General features: G+C 47.6%; 1 protein-coding gene across 1 annotated transcript in view; it reads right to left on the reverse strand.

Moving 5' to 3' along the window:
- Positions 1-11,228: 11,228 nt before the first annotated feature.
- LOC109882545 (protein phosphatase 1 regulatory subunit 14C) overlaps positions 11,229-15,272 on the reverse strand; it is a 44,459-nt gene continuing 40,415 nt past the window's right edge. Inside the window, exon 4 of the mRNA XM_031836725.1 lies at positions 11,229-15,272. This exon is cut by the window's right edge and continues 1,479 nt beyond it. The gene's annotated coding sequence lies outside the window, so the exon portion shown is untranslated.

Here is a 15,272-nt window from a genome sequence, read left to right on the forward strand (position 1 = left end):
GAGAGAGGATGGAGAGAGAGGAAGGAGAGAGAGGGAGAGAGAGGAGGGAGAGAGGGAGGGAGAGAGAGAGGAGGGAGAGAGAGGAGGGAGAGAGAGGAGGGAGAGAGAGGATGGAGCGAGAGGATGGAGAGAGAGGATGGAGAGAGAGGAGGGAGAGAGAGGATGGAGAGAAGAGGAGGGAGAGAGAGAGGAGGAGGAGAGAGAGGATGGAGAGAGAGGATGGAGAGAGAGAGGATGGAGAGAGAGGAGGGGAGAGAGGAGGAGAGAGAGGAGGGAGAGAGAGAGGAGGAGAGAGGGAGGAGAGAGAGGAGAGGGAGGAGAGAGAGAGGATGGAGAGAGAGGAGGGAGAGAGAGGATGGAGAGAGAGGATGGAGAGAGAGGAGGGAGGGAGAGAGAGGAGGGAGGAGAGAGATGGAGAGAGGAGGAGGATGAGAGAGAGGATGGAGAGGAGAGAGGGAGAGAGAGGAGGGAGCGAGAGGAGGGAGAGAGAGGAGGGAGAGAGAGGATGGAGAGAGAGGAGGGAGAGAGAGGAGGCGAGAGGAGAGGAGGAAGGGAGGAGAGAGAGAGGATGGAGAGAAGAGAGGAGGGAGAGAGAGGAGGGAGAGAGAGGAGGAGGAGGAGGGAGAGAGAGGATGGAGGAGAGAGGATGGAGAGAGGAGGAGGGAGAGAGAGGAGGGAGAGAGGAGGATGGAGAGAGAGGAGGGAGGGAGAGAGGAGGGAGGGAGGGATAGGAGGGAGAGAGAGGAGGAGAGAGAGGATGGAGAGAGAGGAGGAGGGAGGGAGAGGATGGAGAGAGAGGATGGAGAGAGAGGAGGGAGAGAGAGGATGGAGAGAGAGGAGGGAGAGAGAGAGAGGAGGGAGAGAGAGGAGGGAGAGAGAGGAGGGAGGAGGGAGAGAGAGGAGGGAGAGAGAGGAGGGAGAGAGAGGAGGGAGAGAGAGGAGGGAGGGAGGGAGAGAGAGGATGGAGAGAGAGGATGGAGAGAGAGGAGGGAGAGAGAGGAAGGAGAGAGAGGAGGGAGAGAGAGGAGGGAGAGAGAGGATGGAGAGAGAGGATGGAGAGAGAGGAGGGAGAGAGAGGATGGAGAGAGAGGATGGAGAGAGAGGATGGAGAGAGAGGATGGAGAGAGAGGATGGAGAGAGAGGATGGGAGAGAGAGAGGGAGAGAGAGGAGGGAGAGAGAGGAGGGAGAGCGAGGAGGGAGAGAGCGGAGGGAGAGGAGAGGAGGGAGAGAGAGGATGGGAGAGAGGAGGGAGAGAGAGGAGAGAGGGAGAGAGGAGGAGGAGAGAGAGGGAGAGAGAGGAGGGAGAGAGAGAGGAGGGGAGAGAGAGGATGGAGAGAGAGGAGGGAGGGAGGGAGAGGATGGAGAGAGAGGAGGGAGGGAGAGGATGGAGAGAGAGGAGGGAGGGAGAGAGAGGAGGGGGGGAGGGAGAGGATGGAGAGAGAGGAGGGAGGGAGAGAGAGGAGGGAGGGAGAGAGAGAGGAGGGAGAGAGAGGATGGAGAGAGAGGAGGGAGGGAGAGAGAGGAGGGAGGGAGAGGATGGAGAGAGAGGATGGAGAGAGAGGATGGAGAGAGAGGATGGAGAGAGAGGAGGGAAAGAGAGGATGGAGAGAGAGGATGGAGAGAGAGGAGGGAGAGAGAGGATGGAGAGAGAGGAGGGAGAGAGAGGATGGAGAGAGAGGAGGGAGGGAGAGAGAGTAGGGAGGGATGGAGAGGATGGAGAGAGAGGAGGGAGAGAGAGGATGGAGAGAGAGGAGGGAGGGAGAGGATGGAGAGAGAGGAGGGAGAGAGAGGAGGGAGAGAGAGGAGGGAGAGAGAGGAGGGAGAGAGAGAAGGGAGGGAGGGAGAGGAGGGAGAGAGAGGATGGAGAGAGAGGAGGGAGAGAGGAGGGAGAGAGAGGAGGGAGGGAGGGAGAGGATGGAGAGAGAGGAGGGAGAGAGAGGATGGAGAGAGAGGAGGGAGAGAGAGGAGGGAGAGAGAGGAGGGAGAGAGAGGATGGAGAGAGAGGAGGGAGAGAGAGGATGGAGAGAGAGGAAGGAGAGAGAGAGGAGGGAGGGAGGGAGAGAGAGGATGGAGAGAGAGGATGGAGAGAGAGGAGGGAGAGAGAGGAGGGAGAGAGAGGAGGGAGAGAGAGGAGGGAGAGAGAGTATGGTGGGGGAGAGAGGATGGAGAGAGAGGAGGGAGAGAGAGTATGGAGGGGGGAGAGAGTATGGAGAGAGAGGATGGAGAGAGAGGAGGGAGAGAGAGTATGGTGGGGGGAGGATGGAGAGAATAGGGGAGTAAATCTCCTCACATTCACCTTGCAGTCCCAATTATTTAGCCCGTGTCCACACTCCCCGAAAGCCTCACTCCCCGAAAGCCTCACTCCCCAAAAGCCTCACTCCCCAAAAGCCTCACTCCCCAAAAGCCTCACTCCCCAAAAGCCTCACTCCCCAAAAGCCTCACTCCCCAAAAGCCTCACTCCCCAAAAGCCTCACTCCCCAAAAGCCTCACTCCCCAAAAGCCTCACTCCCATAAAGCCTCACTCCCATAAAGCCTCACTCCCATAAAGCCTCACTCCCATAAAGCCTCACTCCCATAAAGCCTCACTCCCAGAAAACCTCAATCCCAGAAAGCCTCACTCCCAGAAAGCCTCACTCCCAGAAAGCCTCAGTCCTAAGCCCCCCTCCTAGAAAGCCTCACTCCCAGAAAGTGGGTCACTGGGTTAAAGGCACAGCTACGCGGTTCCCCCTTCAAGCATCTACCGCTCCCCCACTGCACCACAGAGAGCAGTAACACTCCTCCTCCCCACAGAGAGCAGTATCACTCCTCCTCACCACAGAGAGCAGTAACACTCCTCCTCCCCACAGAGAGCAGTATCACTCCTCCTCACCACAGAGAGCAGTATCACTCCTCCTCCTCACCACAGAGAGCAGTATCACTCCTCCTCACCACAGAGAGCAGTATCACTCCTCACCACAGAGAGCAGTATCACTCCTCCTCCTCACCACAGAGAGCAGTATCCACCACAGAGAGCAGTATCCACCACAGAGAGCAGTATCATTCCTCACCACAGAGAGCAGTATCACTCCTCACCACAGAGAGCAGTATCACTCCTCCCCACCACAGAGAGCAGTATCACTCCTCCTCACCACAGAGAGCAGTATCCACCACAGAGAGCAGTATCCACCACAGAGAGCAGTATCCACCACAGAGAGCAGTATGCACCACAGAGAGCAGTATCCACCACAGAGAGCAGTATCCACCACAGAGAGCAGTATCCACCACAGAGAGCAGTAAACACCACAGAGAGCAGTATCACTCCTCCTCCCCACCACAGAGAGCAGTATCACGCCTCCCCCACCACAGAGAGCAGTAACACTCCTCCTCCTCACCACAGAGAGCAGTATCACGCCTCCCCCACCACAGAGAGCAGTAACACTCCTCCTCCTCACCACAGAGAGCAGTAACACTCCTCCCCACCACAGAGAGCAGTATCACTCCTCCTCCCCACCACAGAGAGCAGTATCACTCCTCCCCACCACAGAGAGCAGTATCACTCCTCCTCCTCACCACAGAGAGCAGTAACACTCCTCCCCACCACAGAGAGCAGTATCACTCCTCCTCCCCACCACAGAGAGCAGTATCACTCCTCCTCCCCACCACAGAGAGCAGTATCACTCCTCCTCCTCACCACAGAGAGCAGTAAACACCACAGAGAGCAGTATAACTCCCCACCACAGAGAGCAGTATCACTCCTCCCCACCACAAAGAGCAGTATCACTCCTCCTCCTCACCACAGAGAGCAGTAAACACCACAGAGAGCAGTATAACTCCCCACCACAGAGAGCAGTATCACTCCTCCTCCACCACAGAGAGCAGTATCACTCCTCCTCCTCACCACAGAGAGCAGTATCACTCCTCCTCCTCACCACAGAGAGCAGTATCACTCCTCCTCCTCACCACAGAGAGCAGTATCACTCCTCCTCCTCACCACAGAGAGCAGTATCACTCCTCCTCCTCACCACAGAGAGCAGTATCACTCCTCCTCCTCACCACAGAGAGCAGTATCACTCCTCCTCCTCACCACAGAGAGCAGTAAACACCACAGAGAGCAGTATAACTCCCCACCACAGAGAGCAGTATCACTCCTCTTCCTCACCACAGAGAGCAGTAAACACCACAGAGAGCAGTATAACTCCCCACCACAGAGAGCAGTATCACTCCTCCCCCACCACAGAGAGCAGTATCACTCCTCCTCCTCACCACAGAGAGCAGTATCACTCCTCTTCCTCACCACAGAGAGCAGTAAACACAACAGAGAGCAGTATAACTCCCCACCACAGAGAGCAGTATCACTCCTCCCCCACCACAGAGAGCAGTATCACTCCTCCTCCTCACCACAGAGAGCAGTATCACTCCTCCTCCTCACCACAGAGAGCAGTATCACTCCTCCTCCTCACCACAGAGAGCAGTATCACTCCTCCTCCTCACCACAGAGAGCAGTATCACTCCTCCTCCTCACCACAGAGAGCAGTATCACTCCTCCTCCTCACCACAGAGAGCAGTATCACTCCTCCTCCTCACCACAGAGAGCAGTATCACTCCTCCTCCTCACCACAGAGAGCAGTATCACTCCTCCTCCTCACCACAGAGAGCAGTATCACTCCTCCTCCTCACCACAGAGAGCAGTATCACTCCTCCTCCTCACCACAGAGAGCAGTATCACTCCTCCTCCTCACCACAGAGAGCAGTATCACTCCTCCTCCTCACCACAGAGAGCAGTATCACTCCTCCTCCTCACCACAGAGAGCAGTATCACTCCTCCTCCTCACCACAGAGAGCAGTATCACTCCTCCTCACCACAGAGAGCAGTAACACTCCTCCTCCTCACCTCAGAGAGCAGTATCACTCCTCCTCCTCACCACAGAGAGCAGTTCCACTCCTCCCCCACCACAGAGAGCAGTATCACTCCTCCTCCTCACCTCAGAGAGCAGTATCACTCCTCCCCCACCACAGAGTAGTATCCACCACAGAGAGCAGTATCACTCCTCCTCCTCACCACAGAGAGCAGTATCACTCCTCCTCACCGCAGAGAACAGTATCACTCCTCCCCACCACACCAGAATGTAACAGTATAGCTTCCGTCCCCCTCCTCGCCCAAACCTGGGCTGGAACCAGGGACCGTCTGCAAACATCGACAACAGCCACCCTCGAAGCACCGTTACCCATCGCTCCACCAAAGCCGGGGCCCTGATTCTCCCCAGGTATTACACAGAGGAATGATCATGATGCTCCCCAGATCTTACAGACTGGAATGATCATGATGCTCCCCAGGTATTAAACAGAGGAATGATCATGATGCTCCCCAGATCTTACAGACTGGAATGATTATGATGCTCCCTGGGTATTAAACAGAGGAATGATCATGATGCTCCCCAGGTATTAAACAGAGGAATGATCATGATGCTCCCCAGGTATTAAATAGAGGAATGATCATGATGCTCCCCAGGTATTAAATAGAGGAATGACAATGATGCTCCCCAGGTATTAAATAGAGGAATGATCATGATGCTCCCCAGGTATTAAACAGAGGAATGATCATGATGCCCCCCAGGTATTTAATAGAGGAATGATCATGATGCTCCCCAGGTATTAAACAGAGGAATGATCATGATGCTCCCCAGGTATTAAACAGAGGAATGATCATGATGCCCCCCAGATCTTACAGACTGGAATGATCATGATGCCCCCCAGGTATTAAACAGAGGAATGATCATGATGCTCCCCAGGTATTAAACAGAGGAATGATCATGATGCTCCCCAGGTATTAAATAGAGGAATGATCATGATGCCCCCCAGATCTTAGACTGGAATGATCATGATGCCCCCCAGGTATTAAACAGAGGAATGATCATGATGCTCCCCAGATCTTACAGACTGGAATGATCATGATGCTCCCCATGTATTAAACAGAGGAATGATTATGATGCTCCCCAGGTATTAAACAGAGGAATGATCATGATGCCCCCCAGGTATTAAACAGAGGAATGATCATGATGCTCCCCAGGTATTAAACAGAGGAATGATCATGATGCTCCCCAGGTATTAAACAGAGGAATGATCAATATGCTCCCCAGGTATTAAACAGAGGAATGATCATGATGTTCCCCAGGTATTAAACAGAGGAATGATCATGATGCTCCCCAGGTATTAAACAGAGGAATGATCATGATGCTCCCCAGGTATTAAACAGAGGAATGATCATTATGCTCCCCAGGTATTAAACAGAGGAATGATCATGATGCTCCCCAGGTATTAAACAGAGGAATGATCATGATTCTCCCCAGGTATTAAACAGAGGAATGATCATGATGCTCCCCAGGTATTAAACAGAGGAATGATCATGATGCTCCCCAGGTCTTACAGACTGGAATGATCATGATGCTCCCCAGGTATTAAACAGAGGAATGATCATGATGCTCCCCAGGTATTAAACAGAGGAATGATCATGATGCTCCCCAGGTATTAAACAGAGGAATGATCATGATGCTCCCCAGGTATTAAACAGAGGAATGATCATGATGCTCCCCAGGTATTAAACAGAGGAATTATCATGATGCTCCCCAGGTATTAAACAGAGGAATGATCATGATGCCCCCCAGATCTTACAGACTGGAATGATCATGATGCCCCCCAGGTATTAAACAGAGGAATGATCATGATGCTACCCAGGTATTAAACAGAGGAATGATCATGATGCTCCCCAGGTATTAAATCGAGGAATGATCATGATGCCCCCCAGATCTTAGACTGGAATGATCATGATGCCCCCCAGGTATTAAACAGAGGAATGATCATGATGCTCCCCAGATCTTACAGACTGGAATGATCATGATGCTCCCCATGTATTAAACAGAGGAATGATTATGATGCTCCCCAGGTATTAAACAGAGGAATGATCATGATGCCCCCCAGGTATTAAACAGAGGAATGATCATGATGCTCCCCAGGTATTAAACAGAGGAATGATCATGATGCTCCCCAGGTATTAAACAGAGGAATGATCATTATGCTCCCCAGGTATTAAACAGAGGAATGATCATGATGTTCCCCAGGTATTAAACAGAGGAATGATCATGATGCTCCCCAGGTATTAAACAGAGGAATGATCATGATGCTCCCCAGGTATTAAACAGAGGAATGATCATTATGCTCCCCAGGTATTAAACAGAGGAATGATCATGATGCTCCCCAGGTATTAAACAGAGGAATGATCATGATTCTCCCCAGGTATTAAACAGAGGAATGATCATTATGCTCCCCAGGTATTAAACAGAGGAATGATCATGATGCTTCCCAGGTCTTACAGACTGGAATGATCATGATGCTCCCCAGGTATTAAACAGAGGAATGATCATGATGCTCCCCAGGTATTAAACAGAGGAATGATCATGATGCTCCCCAGGTATTAAACAGAGGAATGATCATGATGCTCCCCAGGTATTAAACAGAGGAATGATCATGATGCTCCCCAGGTATTAAACAGAGGAATGATCATGATGCTCCCCAGGTATTAAACAGAGGAATGATCATGATGCTCCCCAGATCTTACAGACTGGAATGATCATGATGCTCCCCAGGTATTAAACAGAGGAATGATCATGATGCTCCCCAGGTCTTACAGACTGGAATGATCATGATGCTCCCCAGGTATTAAACAGAGGAATGATCATGATGCTCCCCAGGTATTAAACAGAGGAATGATCATGATGCTCCCCAGGTATTAAACAGAGGAATGATCATGATGCTCCCCAGGTATTAAACAGAGGAATGATCATGATGCTCCCCAGGTATTAAACAGAGGAATGATCATGATGCTCCCCAGGTCTTACAGACTGGAATGATCATGATGCTCCCCAGGTATTAAACAGAGGAATGATCATGATGCTCCCCAGGTATTAAACAGAGGAATGATCATGATGCTCCCCAGGTATTAAACAGAGGAATGATCATGATGCTCCCCAGGTATTAAACAGAGGAATGATCATGATGCTCCCCAGGTATTAAACAGAGGAATGATCATGATGCTCCCCAGGTATTAAACAGAGGAATGATCATGATGCTCCCCAGGTATTAAACAGAGGAATGATCATGATGCTCCCCAGGTATTAAACAGAGGAATGATCATGATGCTCCCCAGGTATTAAACAGAGGAATGATCATGATGCTCCCCAGGTATTAAACAGAGGAATGATCATGATGCTCCCCAGGTATTAAACAGAGGAATGATCATGATGCTCCCCAGGTATTAAACAGAGGAATGATCATTATGCTCCCCAGGTATTAAACAGAGGAATGATCATGATGTTCCCCAGGTATTAAACAGAGGAATGATCATGATGCTCCCCAGGTATTAAACAGAGGAATGATCATGATGCTCCCCAGGTATTAAACAGAGGAATGATCATTATGCTCCCCAGGTATTAAACAGAGGAATGATCATGATGCTCCCCAGGTATTAAACAGAGGAATGATCATGATTCTCCCCAGGTATTAAACAGAGGAATGATCATGATGCTCCCCAGGTATTAAACAGAGGAATGATCATGATGCTCCCCAGGTATTAAACAGAGGAATGATTATGATGCCCCCCAGGTCTTACAGACTGGAATGATCATGATGCTCCCCAGGTATTAAACAGAGGAATGATCATGATGCTCCCCAGGTATTAAACAGAGGAATGATTATGATGCTCCCCAGGTCTTACAGACTGGAATGATCATGATGCTCCCCAGGTCTTACAGACTGGAATGATCATGATGCTCCCCAGGTATTAAACAGAGGAATGATCATGATGCTCCCCAGGTATTAAACAGAGGAATGATCATGATGCTCCCCAGGTATTAAACAGAGGAATGATCATGATGCTCCCCAGGTATTAAACAGAGGAATGATCATGATGCTCCCCAGGTATTAAACAGAGGAATGATCATGATGCTCCCCAGGTATTAAATCGAGGAATGATCATGATGCCCCCCAGATCTTAGACTGGAATGATCATGATGCCCCCCAGGTATTAAACAGAGGAATGATCATGATGCTCCCCAGATCTTACAGACTGGAATGATCATGATGCTCCCCATGTATTAAACAGAGGAATGATTATGATGCTCCCCAGGTATTAAACAGAGGAATGATCATGATGCCCCCCAGGTATTAAACAGAGGAATGATCATGATGCTCCCCAGGTATTAAACAGAGGAATGATCATGATGCTCCCCAGGTATTAAACAGAGGAATGATCATTATGCTCCCCAGGTATTAAACAGAGGAATGATCATGATGTTCCCCAGGTATTAAACAGAGGAATGATCATGATGCTCCCCAGGTATTAAACAGAGGAATGATCATGATGCTCCCCAGGTATTAAACAGAGGAATGATCATTATGCTCCCCAGGTATTAAACAGAGGAATGATCATGATGCTCCCCAGGTATTAAACAGAGGAATGATCATGATTCTCCCCAGGTATTAAACAGAGGAATGATCATTATGCTCCCCAGGTATTAAACAGAGGAATGATCATGATGCTTCCCAGGTCTTACAGACTGGAATGATCATGATGCTCCCCAGGTATTAAACAGAGGAATGATCATGATGCTCCCCAGGTATTAAACAGAGGAATGATCATGATGCTCCCCAGGTATTAAACAGAGGAATGATCATGATGCTCCCCAGGTATTAAACAGAGGAATGATCATGATGCTCCCCAGGTATTAAACAGAGGAATGATCATGATGCTCCCCAGGTATTAAACAGAGGAATGATCATGATGCTCCCCAGATCTTACAGACTGGAATGATCATGATGCTCCCCAGGTATTAAACAGAGGAATGATCATGATGCTCCCCAGGTCTTACAGACTGGAATGATCATGATGCTCCCCAGGTATTAAACAGAGGAATGATCATGATGCTCCCCAGGTATTAAACAGAGGAATGATCATGATGCTCCCCAGGTATTAAACAGAGGAATGATCATGATGCTCCCCAGGTATTAAACAGAGGAATGATCATGATGCTCCCCAGGTATTAAACAGAGGAATGATCATGATGCTCCCCAGGTATTAAACAGAGGAATGATCATGATGCTCCCCAGGTATTAAACAGAGGAATGATCATGATGCTCCCCAGGTATTAAACAGAGGAATGATCATGATGCTCCCCAGGTATTAAACAGAGGAATGATCATGATGCTCCCCAGGTATTAAACAGAGGAATGATCATGATGCTCCCCAGGTATTAAACAGAGGAATGATCATGATGCTCCCCAGGTATTAAACAGAGGAATGATCATTATGCTCCCCAGGTATTAAACAGAGGAATGATCATGATGTTCCCCAGGTATTAAACAGAGGAATGATCATGATGCTCCCCAGGTATTAAACAGAGGAATGATCATGATGCTCCCCAGGTATTAAACAGAGGAATGATCATTATGCTCCCCAGGTATTAAACAGAGGAATGATCATGATGCTCCCCAGGTATTAAACAGAGGAATGATCATGATTCTCCCCAGGTATTAAACAGAGGAATGATCATGATGCTCCCCAGGTATTAAACAGAGGAATGATCATGATGCTCCCCAGGTATTAAACAGAGGAATGATTATGATGCCCCCCAGGTCTTACAGACTGGAATGATCATGATGCTCCCCAGGTATTAAACAGAGGAATGATCATGATGCTCCCCAGGTATTAAACAGAGGAATGATTATGATGCTCCCCAGGTCTTACAGACTGGAATGATCATGATGCTCCCCAGGTCTTACAGACTGGAATGATCATGATGCTCCCCAGGTATTAAACAGAGGAATGATCATGATGCTCCCCAGGTATTAAACAGAGGAATGATCATGATGCTCCCCAGGTATTAAACAGAGGAATGATCATGATGCTCCCCAGGTATTAAACAGAGGAATGATCATGATGCTCCCCAGGTATTAAACAGAGGAATGATCATGATGCTCCCCAGGTCTTACAGACTGGAATGATCATGATGCTCCCCAGGTCTTACAGACTGGAATGATCATGATGCTCCCCAGGTATTAAACAGAGGAATGATCATGATGCTCCCCAGGTATTAAACAGAGGAATGATCATGATGCTCCCCAGGTATTAAACAGAGGAATGATCATGATGCTCCCCAGGTATTAAACAGAGGAATGATCATGAGAGAAAGAACAACAGTTCAAAAGTATTTCTGTCTCTTTATTGTAATACCACAAATACACTTAAAAAGCAAACAGTCTTGGTGTGAAATAGCAGTATAATCTTCATAATAATGTATAACAAAAGCAAAACTCATTTTGGTCAAATAAAATGGTTCTGGGTCATCAAAATGTGTCCTGGATCTTGCTAATAAAACATGCACACTGAAAGCTGGACAGCGGATATCAAGTTTATAAATTGGCTGGCTGGGCTGATGAGACCGCGGAGATCTAGTTTATAAATTGGCTGGCTGGGCTGATGAGACAGCAGATATCAAGTCTATAAATTGGCTGGCTGGGCTGATGAGACAGTGGAGATCTAGTTTACAAATTGGCTGGCTGGGCTGATGAGACAGTGGAAATGTATAAATTGCCTGGCTGGGCTGAAGAGACAGCGGATATCAAGTCTATAAATTGGCTGGCTGGGCTGATGAGACAGTGGAGATCTAGTTTATAAATTGGCTGGCTGGGCTGATGAGACAGTGGAGATTTATAAATTGCTTGGCTGGGTTGATGAGACAGCGGATATCAAGTCAATAAATTGGCTGGCTGGGCTGATGAGACAGTGAGGAACTAGTTTATAAATTGGCTGGCTGGGCTGATGAGACAGTGGGATCTAGTTTATAAATTGGCTGGCTGGGCTGATGAGAAAGTGGATATTTATAAATTGGCTGGCTGGGCTGATGAGACAGTGGATATTTATAAATTGGCTGGCTGGGCTGATGAGACAGTGGATTGCGCACTCAGATGTAATAGTGAATAGGCTATTCAACGTCATAGCCTTAGCCGGTGGTACCTTAAACAATCAGCATCCAGGATTAGACCCACCCAAAAAATACTACAATAAATAACACTAAAATCCTCCACTATAGAAATCGGAGCTTATTTCACTCTGGATCAGAGAGTCTGCTAAATGACTCACTACTGTAGTGGCTCTGGATCAGAGAGTCTGCTAAATGACTCACTACTGTAGTGGCTCTGGATCAGAGAGTCTGCTAAATGACTCACTACTGTAGTGGCTCTGGATAAGAGAGTCTGCTAAATGACTCACTACTGTAGTGGCTCTGGATAAGAGAGTCTGCTAAATGACTCACTACTGTAGTGGCTCTGGATAAGAGAGTCTGCTAAATGACTCACTACTGTAGTGGCTCTGGATAAGAGTCTGCTAAATGACTCACTACTGTAGTGGCTCTGGATAAGAGAGTCTGCTAAATTACTCACTACTGTAGTGGCTCTGGATAAGAGAGTATGCTAAATGACTCACTACTGTAGTGGCTCTGGATAAGAGAGTCTGCTAAATGACTCACTACTGTAGTGGCTCTGGATAAGAGAGTCTGCTAAATGACTCACTACTGTAGTGGCTCTGGATCAGAGAGTCTGCTAAATGACTCACTACTGTAGTGGCTCTGGATCAGAGAGTCTGTTAAATGACTCACTACTGTAGTGGCTCTGGATCAGAGAGTCTGTTAAATGACTCACTACTGTAGTGGCTCTGGATAAGAGAGTCTGCTAAATGACTCACTACTGTAGTGGCTCTGGATAAGAGTCTGCTAAATGACTCACTACTGTAGTGGCTCTGGATAAGAGTCTGCTAAATGACTCAATACTGTAGTGGTTCTGGATCAGAGAGTCTGTTAAATGACTCACTACTGTAGTGACTCTGGATCAGAGAGTCTGTTAAATGACTCACTACTGTAGTGGCTCTGGATCCGAGAGTCTGCTAAATTACTTAATAAATGTAAAAAGCGATTGAACCAGGCATTTATAAATGTCACCTCAGAGTTCTGATAATGTTGTGCTTGAGCTCGCCACAAACCCCATACTGTGGATAAACTCTCAATGACATCAACTATCAACAGGGAATAGCTGTGGAGAAAACAGTGGATGTGACGTGACCAGCTCAGGACCACCAATCATACAGGTACCCTTCAGGAAGAACTAAAGAACTACAGTACCCATTATGCCTCGTGTCAACAAGGACAGTTCTAGAACAGATGACTCTTCAGAACTCCAGTGTGTTCTGAAAGCCCATCTCCCCTTGTGTTTCTGAAGGGGCTGGATAGGTGATTCTGTTATGGTGGTAGGAACCCTGCCCGTTAAGATCACTCCACAGCTAGCTTGAAACGTCGTCAATGGCGCTATCGAATCTGATGATTTTATATGTGTCAGCAAACACATTGACGTCAGTTTCATAAGCAACAAGACGATGGCTCCGACGAGCCTCCAACGTGGTTCTGGTACCCAGTTCCTCTAGATCAGATGTTAAAGGGACTAGGAGCTTTCCAGACTGAAGACTAGAACATTCCCCTGGCTTGAGTTAGAACAGGGCATACTGTATATTAATCAAAATGGCAAATAAACAACATATATTGTTTGTTTTTTTGTTTTTTTAAACACAGGAAAAACAAAACTATGACGCAGTGTATATTTTCTGTCGCTCCCCAAGCTAGGGCCTTGTCTACATACACCCTGATAACAACAGAGGGTTAAAGCACTTTGGGGGATCTATTAAGAGACCGTAGTTGGATCATGGCTGCTGGGTTACAGTGGAGAGAGAAGTTGGCGTGGATATAACATGGTGTGTTATAGTGTGTTATGGTGTGTAATGGTGTGTTATGGTGTGTTATAGTGTGTAATGGTGTTTATGGTGTGTTATAGTGTGTTAATGTGTTATGGTGTGTTATAGTGTGTTATGGTGTGTAATGGTGTGTAATAGTGTGTTATGGTGTGTTATGGTGTGTTATAGTGTGTAATGGTGTGTTATAGTGTGTAATGGTGTGTTATAGTGTGTAATGGTGTGTTATAGTGTGTAATGGTGTGTTATAGTGTGTAATGGTGTGTTATAGTGTGTAATGGTGTGTTATGGTGTGTAATGGCGTGTTATAGTGTGTTAATGTGTTATAGTGTGTTAATGTGTTATAGTGTGTAATGGTGTGTAATAGTGTGTTATGGTGTGTTATAGTGTGTAATGGTGTGTTATAGTGTGCAATGGTGTGTTATAGTGTGTAATGGTGTGTTATGGTGTGTAATGGCGTGTTATAGTGTGTTAATGTGTTATAGTGTGTAATGGTGTGTAATAGTGTGTTATGGTGTGTTATAGTGTGTAATGGTGTGTTATAGTGTGTAATGGTGTGTTAGTGTGTAATGGTGTGTTATGGTGTGTTATAGTGTGTTATGGTGTGTTATAGTGTGTAATGGTGTGTTAGTGTGTTATAGTGTGTTATAGTGTGTAATGGTGTGTTATAGTGTGTTATAGTGTGTTATGGTGTGTTATGGTGTGTTATGGTATGTTATAGTGTGTTATAGTGTGTTATGATATTCAGTTACGGCTGTAGTGTAGAGTTACGGCTGTAATGTAGGGATACGGCTGTAGTGAGGGATACTGTACTGTAGAGTTACGGCTGTAGTGTAGGGATACGGCTGTAGTGTAGAGATACGGCTGAAGTTTAGAGTTATGGCTGTAGTGTGGAGATACGGCTGAAGTGTAGAGTTACGGCTGTAGTGTAGTGTAGAGTTACGGCTGTAGTGTAGAGATACGGCTGTAGTGTAGAGTTACGGCTGTAGTGTAGAGTTACGGCTGTAGTGTAGAGTTACGGCTGTAGTGTAGAGATACGGCTGTAGTGTAGTGTAGAGTTACGGCTGTAGTGTAGAGTTACGGCTGTAGTGTAGAGATACGGCTGTAGTGTAGAGATACGGCTGTAGTGTGGATTTACGGCTGTAGTGTAGAGATACGGCTGTAGTGTAGAGATACGGCTGTAGTGTAGAGTTACGGCTGTAGTGTGGCGTTACGGCTGTAGTGTAGTGTAGAGTTACGGCTGTAGTGTAGAGTTACTGCTGTAGTGTAGGGATACGGCTGTAGTGTAGAGTTACGGCTGTAGTGTGGAGTTACGGCTGTAGTGTGGAGTTACGGCTGTAGTGTAGGGATACGGCTGTAGTGTAGGGATACGGCTGTAGTGTAGAGATACGGCTGTAGTGTAGGGATACGGCTGTAGTGTAGGGATACGGCTGTAGTGTAGAGTTCCGG

This window comes from Oncorhynchus kisutch, linkage group LG12, assembly GCF_002021735.2.
Source record: "Oncorhynchus kisutch isolate 150728-3 linkage group LG12, Okis_V2, whole genome shotgun sequence".
In the NCBI taxonomy this organism is placed as follows: Eukaryota; Metazoa; Chordata; class Actinopteri; order Salmoniformes; family Salmonidae; genus Oncorhynchus; species Oncorhynchus kisutch.